The following is an 11,700-nucleotide window of genomic DNA, read 5'->3' as shown; positions in this document are numbered from 1 at the left end:
TTTTCGCACATGTGTTGGTGCAGGAAACCACTTTTGCACTTGTATTAGTGTGGAATAATCACTTTTTGCACTTGTGATAGTGTTGAAAAACCACTTCTTTCGCACTTGTGTTAGTGTTGAAAAACCACTTTTCGCACTTGTGTTGGTGCAGGAAACCACTTTTGCCACTTGTATTAGCTGCTGGAAAAACCACTTTTCGCACTTGTGTTAGTGTTGAAAAACCACTTTTCGCACTTGTGTTAGTGTTGAAAAACCACTTTTCGCACTTGTGTTAGTGTTGAAAAACCACTTTTCGCACTTGTGTTAGTGTTGAAAAACCACTTTTCGCACTTGTGTTGCTGCAGGAAACCACTTTTGCACTTGTATTAGTGTGGAAAAAACACCTTTGCACTTGCATTAGTGTGGAAAAACCACTTTTCGCACTTGTGTTAGTGTTGAAAAACCACTTTTTGCACTTGTGTTAGTGTTGAAAAACCACTTTTCGCACTTGTGTTGGTGCAGGAAACCACTTTTGCACTTGTATTAGTGTGTAAAAAACACTTTTTGCACTTGTGATAGTGTTGAAAAACCACTTTTCGCACTTGTGTTAGTGTTGAAAAACCACTTTTCGCACTTGTGTTGGTGCAGGAAACCACTTTTGCACTTGTATTAGTGTGGAAAAAACACTTTTTGCACTTGTGTTAGTGTTGAAAAACCACTTTTCGCACTTGTGTTAGTGTTGAAAAACCACTTTTCGCACTTGTGTTAGTGTTGAAAAACCACTTTTCGCACTTGTGTTGGTGCAGGAAACCACTTTCGCACTTGTATTAGTGTGGAAAAAACACTTTTTGCACTTGTGATAGTGTTGAAAAACCACTTTTCGCACTTGTGTTCGTGTTGAAAAACCACTTTTCGCACTTGTGTTGGTGCAGGAAACCACTTTTGCACTTGTAATAGTGTGGAAAAAACACTCTTGCACTTGTATTTGTGTGGAAAAACCACTTTTCGCACATGTGTTAGTGTTGAAAAAACACTTTTCGCACTAGTGTTAGTGTTGAAAAACCACTTTTCGCACTTGTGTTGGTGCAGGAAACCACTTTTGCACTTGTATTAGTGTGGAAAAAACACTTTTTGCACTTGTGATAGTGTTGAAAAACCACTTTTCGCACTTGTGTTAGTGTTGAAAAACCACTTTTCGCACTTGTGTTGGTGCAGGAAATCACTTTTGCACTTGTATTAGTGTGGAAAAAACACTTTTCGAACTTGTGTTAGTGTTGAAAAACCACTTTTCGCACTTGTGTTAGTGTTGAAAAACCACTTTTTGCACTTGTGTTAGTGTTGAAAAACCACTTTTTGCACTTGTGTTGGTGCAGGAAATCACTTTTGCACTTGTATTAGTGTGGAAAAAACACTTTTTGCACTTGTGATAGTGTTGAAAAACCACTTTTCGCACTTGTGTTAGTGTTGAAAAACCACTTTTGCACTTGTATTAGTGTGGAAAAACCACTTTTCGCACTTGTGTTAGTGTTGAAAAACCACTTTTGCACTTGTATTAGTGTGGAAAAACCACTTTTCGCACTTGTGTTAGTGTTGAAAAACCACTTTTCGCACTTGTGTTAGTGTTGAAAAACCACTTTTCGCACTTGTGTTAGTGTTGAAAAACCACTTTTCGCACTTGTGTTGGTGCAGGAAACCACTTTTGCACTTGTATTAGTGTGGAAAAACCACTTTTCGCACTTGTGTTAGTGTTGAAAAACCACCTTTTGCACTTGTATTAGTGTGGAAAAACCACTTTTCGCACTTGTGTTGGTGCAGGAAACCACTTTTGCACTTGTATTAGTGTGGAAAAACCATTTTTCGCACTTGTGTTAGTGTTGAAAAACCACTTTTCGCACTTGTGTTCATGTTGAAAAACCACTTTTCGCACATGTGTTGGTGCAGGAAACCACTTTTGCACTTGTATTAGTGTGGAATAAACACTTTTTGCACTTGTGATAGTGTGGAAAAAACACTTTTGCACTTGTATTAGTGTGGAAAAACCACTTTTCGCACTTGTGTTAGTGTTGAAAAACCACTTTTCGCACTTGTGTTAGTGTTGAAAAACCACTTATTGCACTTGTGTTGGTGCAGGAAACCACTTTTGCACTTGTATTAGTGTGGAAAAACCACTTTTCGCACTTGTGTTAGTGTTGAAAAACCACTTTTGCACTTGAATTAGTGTGGAAAAACCACTTTTCGCACTTGTGTTAGTGTTGAAAAACCACTTTTCGCACTTGTGTTAGTGTTGAAAAACCACTTTTCGCACTTGTGTTAGTGTTGAAAAACCACTTTTCGCACTTGTGTTGGTGCAGGAATCCACTTTTGCACTTGTATTAGTGTGGAAAAACCACTTTTCGCACTTGTGTTAGTGTTGAAAAACCACCTTTTGCACTTGTATTAGTGTGGAAAAACCACTTTTCGCACTTGTGTTGGTGCAGGAAACCACTTTTGCACTTGTATTAGTGTGGAAAAACCATTTTTCGCACTTGTGTTAGTGTTGAAAAACCACTTTTCGCACTTGTGTTCATGTTGAAAAACCACTTTTCGCACATGTGTTGGTGCAGGAAACCACTTTTGCACTTGTATTAGTGTGGAATAAACACTTTTTGCACTTGTGATAGTGTGGAAAAAACACTTTTGCACTTGTATTAGTGTGGAAAAACCACTTTTCGCACTTGTGTTAGTGTTGATAAACCACTTTTTGCACTTGTGTTAGTGTTGAAAAACCACTTTTCGCACTTGTGTTGGTGCAGGAAACCACTTTTGCACTTGTATTAGTGTGTAAAAAACACTTTTTGCACTTGTGATAGTGTTGAAAAACCACTTTTCGCACTTGTGTTAGTGTTGAAAAACCACTTTTCGCACTTGTGTTGGTGCAGGAAATCACTTTTGCACTTGTATTAGTGTGGAAAAAACACTTTTCGCACTTGTGTTAGTGTTGAAAAACCACTTTTCGCACTTGTGTTGGTGCAGGAAACCACTTTTGCACTTGTATTAGTGTGGAAAAAACACTTTTTGCACTTGTGATAGTGTTGAAAAACCACTTTTCGCACTTGTGTTAGTGTTGAAAAACCACTTTTCGCACTTGTGTTGGTGCAGGAAACCACTTTTGCACTTGTATTAGTGTGGAAAAACCACTTTTCGCACTTGTGTTAGTGTTGAAAAACCACTTTTCACACTTGTGTTAGTGTTGAAAAACCACTTTTCGCACTTGTGTTAGTGTTGAAAAACCACTTTTCGCACTTGTGTTGGTGCAGGAAACCACTTTTGCACTTGTATTAGTGTGGAAAAACCACTTTTCGCACTTGTGTTAGTGGTGAAAAACCACCTTTTGCACTTGTATTAGTGTGGAAAACCACTTTTCGCACTTGTGTTAGTGTTGAAAAACCACTTTTCGCACTAGTGTTAGTGTTGAAAAACCACTTTTCGCACATGTGTTGGTGCAGGAAACCACTTTTGCACTTGTATTAGTGTGGAATAAACACTTTTTGCACTTGTGATAGTGTTGAAAAACCACTTTTCGCACTGGTGTTAGTATTGAAAAACCACTTTTCGCACTTGTGTTGGTGCAGGAAACCACTTTTGCACTTGTATTAGTGTGGAAAAAACACTTTTTGCACTTGTGCTAGTGTTGAAAAACCACTTTTCGCACTTGTGTTAGTGTTGAAAAACCACTTTTCGCACTTGTGTTGGTGCAGGAAATCACTTTTGCACTTGTATTAGTGTGGAAAAAACACTTTTCGAACTTGTGTTAGTGTTGAAAAACCACTTTTCGCACTTGTGTTAGTGTTGAAAAACCACTTTTTGCACTTGTGTTAGTGTTGAAAAACCACTTTTTGCACTTGTGTTGGTGCAGGAAATCACTTTTGCACTTGTATTAGTGTGGAAAAAACACTTTTTGCACTTGTGATAGTGTTGAAAAACCACTTTTCGCACTTGTGTTAGTGTTGAAAAACCACTTTTCGCACTTGTGTTGGTGTGGAAAAACCACTTTTCGCACTTGTGTTAGTGTTGAAAAACCACTTTTCGCACTTGTGTTGGTGCAGGAAACCACTTTTGCACTTGTATTAGTGTGGAAAAAACACTTTTTGCACTTGTGATAGTGTTGAAAAACCACTTTTCGCACTTGTGTTAGTGTTGAAATACCACTTTTTGCACTTGTGTTGGTGCAGGAAACCACTTTTGCACTTGTATTAGTGTGGAAAAACCACTTTTCGCACTTGTGTTAGTGTTGAAAAACCACTTATCGCACTTGTGTTGGTGCAGGAAACCACTTTTGCACTTGTATTAGTGTGGAAAAACCACTTTTCGCACTTGTGTTAGTGTTGAAAAACCACTTTTGCACTTGTATTAGTGTGGAAAAACCACTTTTCGCACTTGTGTTAGTGTTGAAAAACCACTTTTCGCACTTGTGTTAGTGTTGAAAAACCACTTTTCGCACTTGTGTTAGTGTTGAAAAACCACTTTTCGCACTTGTGTTGGTGCAGGAAACCACTTTTGCACTTGTATTAGTGTGGAAAAACCACTTTTCGCACTTGTGTTAGTGTTGAAAAACCACCTTTTGCACTTGTATTAGTGTGGAAAAACCACTTTTCGCACTTGTGTTGGTGCAGGAAACCACTTTTGCACTTGTATTAGTGTGGAAAAAACACTTTTTGCACTTGTGATAGTGTTGAAAAACCACTTTTCGCACTTGTGTTAGTGTTGAAAAACCACTTTTTGCACTTGTGTTGGTGCAGGAAACCACTTTTGCACTTGTATTAGTGTGGAAAAACCACTTTTCGCACTTGTGTTAGTGTTGAAAAACCGCTTTTCGCACTTGTGTTAGTGTTGAAAAACCACTTTTCGCACTTGTGTTGGTGCAGGAAACCACTTTTGCACTTGTATTAGTGTGGAATAAACACTTTTTGCACTTGTGATAGTGTGGAAAAAACACTTTTGCACTTGTATTAGTGTGGAAAAACCACTTTTCGCACTTGTGTTAGTGTTGATAAACCACTTTTTGCACTTGTGTTAGTGTTGAAAAACCACTTTTCGCACTTGTGTTGGTGCAGGAAACCACTTTTGCACTTGTATTAGTGTGTAAAAAACACTTTTTGCACTTGTGATAGTGTTGAAAAACCACTTTTCGCACTTGTGTTAGTGTTGAAAAACCACTTTTCGCACTTGTGTTGGTGCAGGAAATCACTTTTGCACTTGTATTAGTGTGGAAAAAACACTTTTCGCACTTGTGTTAGTGTTGAAAAACCACTTTTCGCACTTGTGTTGGTGCAGGAAACCACTTTTGCACTTGTATTAGTGTGGAAAAAACACTTTTTGCACTTGTGATAGTGTTGAAAAACCACTTTTCGCACTTGTGTTAGTGTTGAAAAACCACTTTTCGCACTTGTGTTGGTGCAGGAAACCACTTTTGCACTTGTATTAGTGTGGTAAAACCACTTTTCGCACTTGTGTTAGTGTTGAAAAACCACTTTTCACACTTGTGTTAGTGTTGAAAAACCACTTTTCGCACTTGTGTTAGTGTTGAAAAACCACTTTTCGCACTTGTGTTGGTGCAGGAAACCACTTTTGCACTTGTATTAGTGTGGAAAAACCACTTTTCGCACTTGTGTTAGTGGTGAAAAACCACCTTTTGCACTTGTATTAGTGTGGAAAACCACTTTTCGCACTTGTGTTAGTGTTGAAAAACCACTTTTCGCACTAGTGTTAGTGTTGAAAAACCACTTTTCGCACATGTGTTGGTGCAGGAAACCACTTTTGCACTTGTATTAGTGTGGAATAAACACTTTTTGCACTTGTGATAGTGTTGAAAAACCACTTTTCGCACTGGTGTTAGTATTGAAAAACCACTTTTCGCACTTGTGTTGGTGCAGGAAACCACTTTTGCACTTGTATTAGTGTGGAAAAAACACTTTTTGCACTTGTGATAGTGTTGAAAAACCACTTTTCGCACTTGTGTTAGTGTTGAAAAACCACTTTTCGCACTTGTGTTGGTGCAGGAAATCACTTTTGCACTTGTATTAGTGTGGAAAAAACACTTTTCGAACTTGTGTTAGTGTTGAAAAACCACTTTTCGCACTTGTGTTAGTGTTGAAAAACCACTTTTTGCACTTGTGTTAGTGTTGAAAAACCACTTTTTGCACTTGTGTTGGTGCAGGAAATCACTTTTGCACTTGTATTAGTGTGGAAAAAACACTTTTTGCACTTGTGATAGTGTTGAAAAACCACTTTTCGCACTTGTGTTAGTGTTGAAAAACCACTTTTCGCACTTGTGTTGGTGTTGAAAAACCACTTTTCGCACTTGTGTTAGTGTTGAAAAACCACTTTTCGCACTTGTGTTGGTGCAGGAAACCACTTTTGCACTTGTATTAGTGTGGAAAAAACACTTTTTGCACTTGTGATAGTGTTGAAAAACCACTTTTCGCACTTGTGTTAGTGTTGAAATACCACTTTTTGCACTTGTGTTGGTGCAGGAAACCACTTTTGCACTTGTATTAGTGTGGAAAAACCACTTTTCGCACTTGTGTTAGTGTTGAAAAACCACTTATCGCACTTGTGTTGGTGCAGGAAACCACTTTTGCACTTGTATTAGTGTGGAAAAACCACTTTTCGCACTTGTGTTAGTGTTGAAAAACCACTTTTGCACTTGTATTAGTGTGGAAAAACCACTTTTCGCACTTGTGTTAGTGTTGAAAAACCACTTTTCGCACTTGTGTTAGTGTTGAAAAACCACTTTTCGCACTTGTGTTAGTGTTGAAAAACCACTTTTCGCACTTGTGTTGGTGCAGGAAACCACTTTTGCACTTGTATTAGTGTGGAAAAACCACTTTTCGCACTTGTGTTAGTGTTGAAAAACCACCTTTTGCACTTGTATTAGTGTGGAAAAACCACTTTTCGCACTTGTGTTGGTGCAGGAAACCACTTTTGCACTTGTATTAGTGTGGAAAAAACACTTTTTGCACTTGTGATAGTGTTGAAAAACCACTTTTCGCACTTGTGTTAGTGTTGAAAAACCACTTTTGCACTTGTGTTGGTGCAGGAAACCACTTTTGCACTTGTATTAGTGTGGAAAAACCACTTTTCGCACTTGTGTTAGTGTTGAAAAACCGCTTTTCGCACTTGTGTTAGTGTTGAAAAACCACTTTTCGCACTTGTGTTAGTGTTGAAAAACCACTTTTCGCACTTGTGTTCGTGTTGAAAAACCACTTTTCGCACTTGTGTTAGTGTTGAAAAACTACTTTTCGCACTTGTGTTGGTGCAGGAAACCACTTTTGCACTTGTATTAGTGTGGAAAAACCACTTTTCGCACTTGTGTTAGTGTTGAAAAACCACTTTTGCACTTGTATTAGTGCGGAAAAACCACTTTTCGCACTTGTGTTAGTGTTGAAAAACCACTTTTCGCACTTGTGTTAGTGTTGAAAAACCACTTTTTGCACTTGTGTTAGTGTTGAAAAACCACTTTTCGCACTTGTGTTAGTGTTGAAAAACCACTTTTCGCACTTGTGTTAGTGTTGAAAAACCACTTTTCGCACATGTGTTGGTGCAGGAAACCACTTTTGCACTTGTATTAGTGTGGAATAATCACTTTTTGCACTTGTGATAGTGTTGAAAAACCACTTTTCGCACTTGTGTTAGTGTTGAAAAACCACTTTTCGCACTTGTGTTGGTGCAGGAAACCACTTTTGCACTTGTATTAGTGTGGAAAAAACACTTTTTGCACTTGTGTTAGTGTTGAAAAACCACTTTTCGCACTTGTGTTAGTGTTGAAAAACCACTTTTCGCACTTGTGTTAGTGTTGAAAAACCACTTTTCGCACTTGTGTTGGTGCAGGAAACCACTTTCGCACTTGTATTAGTGTGGAAAAAACACTTTTTGCACTTGTGATAGTGTTGAAAAACCACTTTTCGCACTTGTGTTCGTGTTGAAAAACCACTTTTCGCACTTGTGTTGGTGCAGGAAACCACTTTTGCACTTGTAATAGTGTGGAAAAACACTCTTGCACTTGTATTTGTGTGGAAAAACCACTTTTCGCACATGTGTTAGTGTTGAAAAAACACTTTTCGCACTAGTGTTAGTGTTGAAAAACCACTTTTCGCACTTGTGTTGGTGCAGGAAACCACTTTTGCACTTGTATTAGTGTGGAAAAAACACTTTTTGCACTTGTGATAGTGTTGAAAAACCACTTTTCGCACTTGTGTTAGTGTTGAAAAACCACTTTTCGCACTTGTGTTGGTGCAGGAAATCACTTTTGCACTTGTATTAGTGTGGAAAAAACACTTTTCGAACTTGTGTTAGTGTTGAAAAACCACTTTTCGCACTTGTGTTAGTGTTGAAAAACCACTTTTTGCACTTGTGTTAGTGTTGAAAAACCACTTTTTGCACTTGTGTTGGTGCAGGAAATCACTTTTGCACTTGTATTAGTGTGGAAAAAACACTTTTTGCACTTGTGATAGTGTTGAAAAACCACTTTTCGCACTTGTGTTAGTGTTGAAAAACCACTTTTGCACTTGTATTAGTGTGGAAAAACCACTTTTCGCACTTGTGTTAGTGTTGAAAAACCACTTTTGCACTTGTATTAGTGTGGAAAAACCACTTTTCGCACTTGTGTTAGTGTTGAAAAACCACTTTTCGCACTTGTGTTAGTGTTGAAAAACCACTTTTCGCATTTGTGTTAGTGTTGAAAAACCACTTTTCGCACTTGTGTTGGTGCAGGAAACCACTTTTGCACTTGTATTAGTGTGGAAAAACCACTTTTCGCACTTGTGTTAGTGTTGAAAAACCACTTTTCGCACTTGTGTTAGTGTTGAAAAACCACTTTTCGCACTTGTGTTAGTGTTGAAAAACCACTTTTCGCACTTGTGTTAGTGTTGAAAAACCACTTTTCGCACTTGTGTTAGTGTTGAAAAACTACTTTTCGCACTTGTGTTGGTGCAGGAAACCACTTTTGCACTTGTATTAGTGTGGAAAACCACTTTTCGCACTTGTGTTAGTGTTGAAAAACCACCTTTTGCACTTGTATTAGTGTGGAAAACCACTTTTCGCACTTGTGTTAGTGTTGAAAAACCACTTTTCGCACTAGTGTTAGTGTTGAAAAACCACTTTTCGCACATGTGTTGGTGCAGGAAACCACTTTTGCACTTGTATTAGTGTGGAATAAACACTTTTTGCACTTGTGATAGTGTTGAAAAACCACTTTTCGCACTGGTGTTAGTATTGAAAAACCACTTTTCGCACTTGTGTTGGTGCAGGAAACCACTTTTGCACTTGTATTAGTGTGGAAAAAACACTTTTTGCACTTGTGATAGTGTTGAAAAACCACTTTTCGCACTTGTGTTAGTGTTGAAAAACCACTTTTCGCACTTGTGTTGGTGCAGGAAATCACTTTTGCACTTGTATTAGTGTGGAAAAAACACTTTTCGAACTTGTGTTAGTGTTGAAAAACCACTTTTCGCACTTGTGTTAGTGTTGAAAAACCACTTTTTGCACTTGTGTTAGTGTTGAAAAACCACTTTTTGCACTTGTGTTGGTGCAGGAAATCACTTTTGCACTTGTATTAGTGTGGAAAAAACACTTTTTGCACTTGTGATAGTGTTGAAAAATCACTTTTCGCACTTGTGTTAGTGTTGAAAAACCACTTTTCGCACTTGTGTTGGTGTTGAAAAACCACTTTTCGCACTTGTGTTAGTGTTGAAAAACCACTTTTCGCACTTGTGTTGGTGCAGGAAACCACTTTTGCACTTGTATTAGTGTGGAAAAAACACTTTTTGCACTTGTGATAGTGTTGAAAAACCACTTTTCGCACTTGTGTTAGTGTTGAAATACCACTTTTTGCACTTGTGTTGGTGCAGGAAACCACTTTTGCACTTGTATTAGTGTGGAAAAACCACTTTTCGCACTTGTGTTAGTGTTGAAAAACCACTTATCGCACTTGTGTTGGTGCAGGAAACCACTTTTGCACTTGTATTAGTGTGGAAAAACCACTTTTCGCACTTGTGTTAGTGTTGAAAAACCACTTTTGCACTTGTATTAGTGTGGAAAAACCACTTTTCGCACTTGTGTTAGTGTTGAAAAACCACTTTTCACACTTGTGTTAGTGTTGAAAAACCACTTTTCGCACTTGTGTTAGTGTTGAAAAACCACTTTTCGCACTTGTGTTGGTGCAGGAAACCACTTTTGCACTTGTATTAGTGTGGAAAAACCACTTTTCGCACTTGTGTTAGTGTTGAAAAACCACCTTTTGCACTTGTATTAGTGTGGAAAAACCACTTTTCGCACTTGTGTTGGTGCAGGAAACCACTTTTGCACTTGTATTAGTGTGGAAAAAACACTTTTTGCACTTGTGATAGTGTAGAAAAACCACTTTTCGCACTTGTGTTAGTGTTGAAAAACCACTTTTTGCACTTGTGTTGGTGCAGGAAACCACTTTTGCACTTGTATTAGTGTGGAAAAACCACTTTTCGCACTTGTGTTAGTGTTGAAAAACCGCTTTTCGCACTTGTGTTAGTGTTGAAAAACCACTTTTCGCACTTGTGTTAGTGTTGAAAAACCACTTTTCGCACTTGTGTTCGTGTTGAAAAACCACTTTTCGCACTTGTGTTAGTGTTGAAAAACCACTTTTCGCACTTGTGTTGGTGCAGGAAACCACTTTTGCACTTGTATTAGTGTGGAAAAACCACTTTTCGCACTTGTGTTAGTGTTGAAAAACCACTTTTGCACTTGTATTAGTGCGGAAAAACCACTTTTCGCACTTGTGTTAGTGTTGAAAAACCACTTTTCGCACTTGTGTTAGTGTTGAAAAACCACTTTTTGCACTTGTGTTAGTGTTGAAAAACCACTTTTCGCACTTGTGTTAGTGTTGAAAAACCACTTTTCGCACTTGTGTTAGTGTTGAAAAACCACTTTTCGCACATGTGTTGGTGCAGGAAACCACTTTTGCACTTGTATTAGTGTGGAATAATCACTTTTTGCACTTGTGATAGTGTTGAAAAACCACTTTTCGCACTTGTGTTAGTGTTGAAAAACCACTTTTCGCACTTGTGTTGGTGCAGGAAACCACTTTTGCACTTGTATTAGTGTGGAAAAACCATTTTTCGCACTTGTGTTAGTGTTGAAAAACCACTTTTCGCACTTGTGTTAGTGTTGAAAAACCACTTTTCGCACTTGTGTTAGTGTTGAAAAACCACTTTTCGCACTTGTGTTAGTGTTGAAAAACCACTTTTCGCACTTGTGTTGCTGCAGGAAACCACTTTTGCACTTGTATTAGTGTGGAAAAAACACTTTTGCACTTGCATTAGTGTGGAAAAACCACTTTTCGCACTTGTGTTAGTGTTGAAAAACCACTTTTTGCACTTGTGTTAGTGTTGAAAAACCACTTTTCGCACTTGTGTTGGTGCAGGAAACCACTTTTGCACTTGTATTAGTGTGTAAAAAACACTTTTTGCACTTGTGATAGTGTTGAAAAACCACTTTTCGCACTTGTGTTAGTGTTGAAAAACCACTTTTCGCACTTGTGTTGGTGCAGGAAACCACTTTTGCACTTGTATTAGTGTGGAAAAAACACTCTTGCACTTGTATTTGTGTGGAAAAACCACTTTTCGCACATGTGTTAGTGTTGAAAAAACACTTTTCGCACTAGTGTTAGTGTTGAAAAACCACTTTTCGCACTTGTGTTGGTGCAGGAAA

The sequence above is a fragment of the Myxine glutinosa genome, chromosome 12 (genome assembly GCF_964187855.1).
Source record: "Myxine glutinosa chromosome 12, kmMyxGlut1.1, whole genome shotgun sequence".
In the NCBI taxonomy this organism is placed as follows: Eukaryota; Metazoa; Chordata; class Myxini; order Myxiniformes; family Myxinidae; genus Myxine; species Myxine glutinosa.
The sequence above is the reverse complement of the archived record's forward strand: the minus strand, read 5'-3'. Positions refer to the sequence as shown.